The 7,742-nt window shown below is 45.3% G+C and overlaps 1 protein-coding gene across 1 annotated transcript in view; it reads left to right on the forward strand.

Moving 5' to 3' along the window:
- Positions 1-7,428, forward strand: part of SIK3 (SIK family kinase 3) — a 152,688-nt gene extending 145,260 nt beyond the window's left edge. Inside the window, 1 exon segment of the mRNA XM_075327829.1 lies at positions 1-7,428. This exon segment is cut by the window's left edge and continues 928 nt beyond it. The gene's annotated coding sequence lies outside the window, so the exon portion shown is untranslated.
- The last annotated feature ends 314 nt before the right edge of the window (positions 7,429-7,742 follow it).

Raw genomic sequence — 7,742 nt, forward strand, 5'->3', positions numbered from 1 at the left:
AGGAACATTTTTGATTTGTCTGGTCCTCTGTGGGTGCATCTGGCACTTCTCTTGGCCTACTGTAAAGTCATAGTGCAGTGGGGGCCTAGTAAGCCCATGAGGTGTCCGGAATGCTAGGAGCATAGGAGAGGCCGGGATGCCAAGAGTAGAGGAGAAGTCGGGATGCCAAGAGTAGAGGAGACGTCCAGCTGTCACAGAAAACCTTGTGAATTGAATTGCTCATGTCTAATGTGGTCAACACACTAAGGCAAGCACAGACTGAACCAGAGGGATTCGATAGGGAGTAGTTCTGTATGAACTACGGAGGAGCATTTTTGATTTGTCTGATCCTCTGTGGGTGCATCTGGCACTTTTATTGGCCTGCTATAAAGTCATAGTGCTGTGGGGGCCTAGTAAGCCCATGAGGTGTCCGGAATGCCAGGAGCATAGGAGAGGTTAGGATGCCAAGAGTAGGGGAGAAGTCCAGCTGCCACAGAAAACCTGGTGAATTGAATTGCTCGTGTCTAATGTGGTCAACACACTAAGGCAATGGCAGACTGGACCAGAGGTATTCGATAGGGTGTAGTTCTGTATGAACTACAGAGGACCATTTTTGATTGGTCTGATCCTCTGTGTGTGCATCTGGCACTCTCCTTGGCCGGACGCTAAGTCATGGTGCTGTGGGGGCCTGGTAAACTCACAAGGTGTCCGGAATGCCAGGAGCATAGGAGAGGCCGGGATGCCAAGAGTAGAGAAGAAGTCCAGCTGCCACAAAAAACCTGGTGAATTGAATTGCTCATGTGTAATGTGGTCAACACACCAAGGCAAGGGCAGACTGGACTGGAGGGATTGGATATTGTATGAACAACAGATGAGCATTTTTGATCTGTTCAGCATCCATTGCGGTCTTCTGTGAATGCCTCTGGCACGTTTCTTGGTCCAACGCAAAGTCGTGGTGCTGTGGTGGCTTAGTAAGCTCACGAGGTGTCCGGAATGCCAGGACCATAGGAGAGGCCGGGATGCCAAGAGTAGAAGAGAGGTTTGGCTGCCATGGAAAACCAGGCAAATTAAATTGCTCTCATAGAGTTGGCGCTAAAAACGATGTTATTTCCAAATGGGATGGAGGCAACACAAGCAATTTTTGTACTCAGAGGGGGCCACAGGGTACCCTTGAGATCAGTGACCTTGGCACCACATTTAGCACATGATAAAGCTGCTGCCTTTCGGAGGGTGTACTGGTGATGGGATGTGCCATACCAAGTGATTTCTTATCACTAAATCGAGCCTAATAAGACGATAGAGAACTCTAATTTTTATTTATATAGCTGACGAGCAGCCATGGTTTCTCCTCTAAGGTTGTGCGTCGATGTAGGGCAACGCCTTACACCCTGGGTGCCAACTCCTCCTGCCCATCCACTTTTCATAGACACAGATCCCATGCGGTGCCCGTGGAGGCCCTTGGGAGACTTAGGCCTGGTGCAATATGCTACTTATTTTACATATGATTATTTTTTATCATTTTTTGTGTGCGTGCGTTGCGTTTTCGTCCGTCATCGATCATGATCGCCATTATCCCCTCATTGCACGCTTGGGAATGTGGTCATCTCCATGCAGCAGCGAGAGGGTTGAGACGAGATGATAAAGTGTTTTCTCGCGGAGTGTGTGTGGGGACTGTGTGTTGTGTATATATATGTACATGTATATAAGTGTCTGTAAGGATGTATATATCATGAGGGTGCGTGTATGCGTATATAAAGACATGTGCCCCCATAGATCAGCAGCTGTTACTGGTTGCGTCGTACGTTGCCTTTGATGGCTGCTTTGGCTTTTTTTTAGGGGCGGGGGGGCCTGTTACAGGACTTTTAAGGGATGAGTCCAGGACGACCATGCCTATATTTGTGGCCGAATACGGCTTTTTATTATTCCCCCCCCCCCCTCGCTCTTCCCAGAAGTCTGGCCATAAAACCAGCTCATGTTTTTATTGATGCAAACAAGACCTTGTCCTGCGCTATCACCTTTCATAGTCTATATCTACTTATTCATCACGCACAAAGGTTTCTCATCCTCCTCTCTGTTGGCTTTCTGTTAACCAGTGTTGAATTTGCTTCATATGACCAGGGTTGTAATCCCAGGTCACATTGCTCAGCTTTTTTTTTTGTCCCCCTTCCCCTAAAACCAGAACTCATTTACCAGCAAACCGGGTCATTTTTCCGTCTTGCTTTGCCGCCTTTTGCACCGCCTCGTAAGCTTTTCGCCCCCTCTAACGTATTTTATTTTTTTTTTTGCGCTAGCTCCCATGCCGCCATAATATCAAAAGCTGACCTAGAAGGATACCATATATATTGGCGTAAAAGGAGGAATGGGGGTGCATGACTATGGGGGGGGGGTAACATGTCTTTACATACCCGGTATGTGTGTGCGTTGCGTGTGTGTCGTCCCTGCACTCCTCACCAGTTCATTTCAATTTTGGCCCAAAGAGCCTTTCTTTTTCTCTTACAAACACAAATATATATATGAAAAAAAAAAAATATATATATATATATATATATATATATAAAAAAAAAATAAAAATATATATATATATTTGAGAAAAAAGAAGAAAAAAAAAAACAAATGCACCTGCTATACCGAGCAGGCCCTCACCGCATATCTCTCATCTGACGTAAGAAATGTTTCGTCCCATTTTCCCCCCTTCTATCTGTTTTTTTTTTTGGTTTTTGTTTTTTTTTGTTTTTTTTTCAGCATTCATTTTTTTTTCTTTCCCTCCCTAAATGTTGTTCTGAAAAATGTTATTGGTAATAAAAAACGAAAAAAAAACAAAAACCCTAAATGATACAAAAGTTTGTGTTTTAAGAGGACAGGTTTGTACGCGGGTCCTCAACTCATTTTCTCATTTGTTCTTCATGTCGTCGTCGTCTTCTCATCATCATCATTTTTTTTTTTTCCTTTTGACCCCCCCCCCCCCTCCCCCAATACAGATCTATATATAAAGAGAAAGATATATGTATATAAATATAGGTATATAGTGATTTTCACCTTTTTTAGATTTGGGGTTCGAAGCAGATTAAATTGGCGATGGCTGAAGACGATCCGCGAGCATCGGAGGAGGATGAATCCTGTGTAGACTTTTCCATACCCCGGAGATCATTCCATACTTGTGTGATACACCGCTGTTTCGCTTGTTCGACTCGATTTGTAAACTTCCCGTACACTTTTGACAAGACCTTTTTTGATACAATCCCACATTCGTCCGGGAAGTACGGGCGACCTGCTGCCAACAGTGGTAATTGCTTTTGGTTTTGTTTGCCTTCGAAGCTTTTTGGCCCTTTTCCCGCGGCACATGTGTTCCTATTACTAATGCTACCACTTTTATGCCTTTTTTTACCCCCCCCCCCCTCCTTCCCGACACTGCTGTACCTACGCATATTATATTTTACAAAATATTATTTTTGCCTGCCCCCCCACCTTCCCTCAGTCTTAAGGCACCCGTCAATTCCCTCCCGGCATGTGCACGAAATAACTCCGTTTTGCTGCCTTCGGAAGAGTTTGCTGGGGCCGTGCAGTAAAAGATGGGAAGCGGCGGACTTCGTTGTAACACTCGGGTGTAGGTACCTCGAGGCCGTCGCAGCCCCCCGGGTTACTTACCCCCGAGCGCCTTACAGCCTCTGAGTAATTATTGGCTATCTTCATGGAGTAATGGTGGATGTTCTGTATCTTTGAGTTGCATGCTTTTTTTATATGCATCCTTTCTCTTCCTCTTTTCTTTTTTTTTTTTACAGCCCCTGTCAGATTTATTGCCTGCCTTTCAAACATTGCAGGGTTACCCTTCTAAAAAAAAACCCCACTATCTGGGAAGTATTAATTTGTACATTCCTGTACCGGCAATGTGCATGGGAAATCTGGCCTTTGCCCCGTCCCCTATGGTTCATGTGGACACAGGACGATATGTGCATTAGTATTTGGCCGCTGAGCAATTTCTTAGAAAGCGGGGGTGAATCTCATCGGGAACCTGTGTTCTCGGAAATGGCAGGTATTGACAAATCTGCAGAAGGGATTGGGTAATGACTGATACCTGGGGGGGGAGAGTGCACTTTGCTTTACGTGGAGCCGGTTCGGAGACCGGTTTCGATAAGGAATTAAGCAACTAAAGTTATGAGAGTGACGGCAGGAAGATATGAAAATAATCCTGGAGGACTGGAAGAATTTCCGGGTCGATCTGCACAGAATAGAGGCTTTTAGAGTAAACTATTCTGGTTTGTAAGTCCGGCTTTACTGTGTAGAATTGGTCAACAGATTCTAGACGACATTGCTTGCCCAACAAATTTGATACTGTGTGGTAAAGCCAGACATGCAGATCAGATAACTGCGAGCTAAATGCTTGTCCTTCTGACCACCGTACATACACCTGCACGCTCGGCTTGGCTGAGCATTCATGTGTTCTGAATAGAAAGGAGTAAAGGTGTCATACACCCTATAGGAGCTGGTCAGCAACCTTGTAGATGGGGAACTCCCATCTTGATGAGATTGTGGAGAAGAAGGATTGGGCATGTTGAATGAACATGCCCAATCACTTGTCCTGACCTTCATGCATACACCTGCACGCTTGGCTTGGCTGAGCATTCATGTGTTCTAAATAGAAAGGAGTAAAGGTGTCTTACACCCTATAGGAGCTGATCAGCTACCTTGTACATTGGGGACTCCTGTCTTGATGAGATTTGGAGAAGCAGGATTGGGCATGTTGAATGAACATGCCCAGTGCTGGGCCACTTGCCCTCCTGACTGCCATGCATACACCTGTACGCTCGGCTTGGCTGAGCATTCATGTGTTCTAAATAGAAAGGAGTAAAGATGTCGTACACCCTATAGGAGCTGGTCAGCTACCTTGTACATAGGGGACTCCCGTCTTGATGAGATTTGGGGAAGCAGGATTGGGCATATTGAATGAACATGCCCAATCATGGGCCACCTGTCCTGACTGCCACGCATAAATCTGCACACTCGGCTGAGCATTCATGTGTTCTGCATAGAAAGGAGTAAATATGTCATACACCCTATAGGAGCTGATCAGCTACCTTGTAGATGGGGGACTCCCATCTTGATGAGATTGCGGGGAAGTAGGATTGGGCATATTGAATGAACATGCCCAGTCCTGGGCCACTTGCCCTCCTGACCGCCACGCATACACATGAATGCTCAGCCAAGCCGAGCGTGCAGATGTTCTGAATAGAAAAGAGTAAAGGTGTCATACACCCTATAGGAGCTGCTCATTCTCAGCTACCTTGTACATAGGGGGACTCCCATCTTGATGAGATTTGAGGAAGTAGGATTGGGCATGTTGAATAAACATGCCCAATCTTGGAAAAGTCAAAATGAGAACACATGCACTCTACCAAACTGAGCGTGCATAAGTAAGTTGAGAAGGAATAACTTGCTTTATATGCCAATGTGTCATTTCTCAGTTTTACACTGTGCAGGTTTTGCAGAAAATAATGGGATACGGTCACCAAGCAGAGATAAATATGATACCGAATCTACACATGAACACATCAGTTATTCCGAAACCTTCTCTAGAGATGCAAAAGAAGAATAAAATCCAGCAGCAGTTGCCATTACTTGCTGATAAAATCCAAAATATATATATATATTTTTTAATGATCTGCACAGGGGGGGGGGATGCAGGAATGTGATCGTCTGATGTTCACCCTTCTCCAGTACGTTGTTTTGGCACTTGGCGTCAGAACCTATTTTGAAAAGTAAATACTAAATGAAAAGCACCTTCTGGTAATACAAACAAGGCAGTCTGTCCGCACTAAATGACCGTTCACACCAAGCACAGGCACTGGGTGCAGCCTTGGGGTGGCTGAGCAGCTCAGTGCACCTTCCCACCGGCTTGTTTTTTATCTATTTATTCCCTACTCTTTGTTATTGACCAGAGAAGGGAGGATACAGATGATAAAAACAGTATATGGGAAGGAGCCCTTGGTTTGGCCATGCCCAGAGGGCACCGAGTGTCTGTGCTTGGTATGAACAGTCATTTTATGCTAACAGTCCCTTAAAATCAAATGAGCAACAATCCAGCCAATAAGTTATATAATTATCCCGACCATTAACATACCAAACGTAACCAACAGGTTGGGGGCACCGGAAAAAAAAAAAAAATCTTAAGTGGTCCATGACACCATTTTCACATCCATTTCTTGGATAAGGTTTGCATGAAAAAAAAAAAAGTCGTATATTTGGCTCTGCTGTCCTTTATAAATGGCTAATTTTAGAAATTTCGGACCCAGGCACTGCTGCATAATCCAGTTTTTACATCTGTAAATTCAGACTGGTTGCTTGGAAGTCTATATGTTAATAGTTCGATATATATCTCTCAAAATATATGATTTCTCCTCTGACTTCCACCGCGGAATATGCACCACGAATGATTTGTCTGACGGTGACACATCTGGTGGCAACTTAAATGTCCAAACTTCAAGTCTGATTTATTTTGTAATCTGCTGGGATGTAACAAGGGACGATCCCTTGAAAATTAGGCATACGGGCCCTTAGCCACTTTGTGTTGACACTTACTAACCTCTATCTGCACTCTACATTGGGCCCTTAGGCACTTTGTCTTGACACTAAGGGGGGCTTTACACGTTGCGACATCGTTACCGATATATCGTCGGGGTCACGTCGTTGGTGAAGCACATCCGGCGCCGGTAGCGACATCGCAACGTGTAAATCCTAGGTGCGACAATGAACGAGCACAGAAGCGGACAATATCGCTGATCTGTGTAACGTCGTTAATTTCCATAATGTCGGTTCGACCGCAGGTACGATGTTGTTTGGCGTTCCTGCAGCTCCACACATCGCTGTGTGTAAACCCGCAGGAGCAACAAACATCTCCTTACCTGCCTCCACCGGCAATGCGGAAGGGAGAAGGTGGGTGGGATGTTATGTCCCTCCGCTTCTATTTTCCGGCCGATTAGTTACGTCGCGGTGACATCGCTGTGACGCCGAACGCACCTCCCCCTTGAAGGAGGGATTGTTTGGCAGTCACAGCGACGTCACAGAGCAGGTATGTGCGTGTGAAGTTGCCGTAGCGATAATGTTTGCTATGGCAGCAATCACTATATATCGCATGTGCGACGGGGGCGGGTACTATCGCACTGGACATCGCTAGCAATTGCTAGCGATGTCGCAACGTGTAAAGCCCGCCTAACATCTATCTGTACTCTACATTGGTCCCTTAGGCACTTTTTATCGACACTAACCTCTATCTGCGCTCTACATTGGACCATTAGGCACTTTGTCTTGACACTAACCTATCTGCACTCTACATTGAGCCCTTACGCACTTTTTATCGACGCTTACCTCTATCTGCACTCTACATTGGTCCCTTAGGCACTTTGTATCAACTTTAACCTCTATCTGGACTCTACATTGGGCCCTTAGGTTAGTGTCAAGACGAAGTGCCTAAGGGCCCAATGTAGAGTCCAGATAGAGGTTAGTGTCGATAAAAAGTGCTTAAGGGCTCAATGTAGAGTGCTGATAGGCACTTCGTCTTGACACTAACCTATCAGCACTCTACATTGAGCCCTTAAGCACTTTTTATCGACACTAACCTCTATCTGGACTCTACATTGGGCCCATAGGCACTTCGTCTTGACACTTACCTCTATCTCTACAGTCGTTCCGCCACTTTGCAACTTTTTCAACAAGGTACTGGAGAATGTGTGACATAGCGCAGCCCTGTATCAAAGAGGATTCACATTTGA

Source organism: Anomaloglossus baeobatrachus, chromosome 11 (assembly GCF_048569485.1).
Source record: "Anomaloglossus baeobatrachus isolate aAnoBae1 chromosome 11, aAnoBae1.hap1, whole genome shotgun sequence".
NCBI lineage: Eukaryota > Metazoa > Chordata > Amphibia > Anura > Aromobatidae > Anomaloglossus > Anomaloglossus baeobatrachus.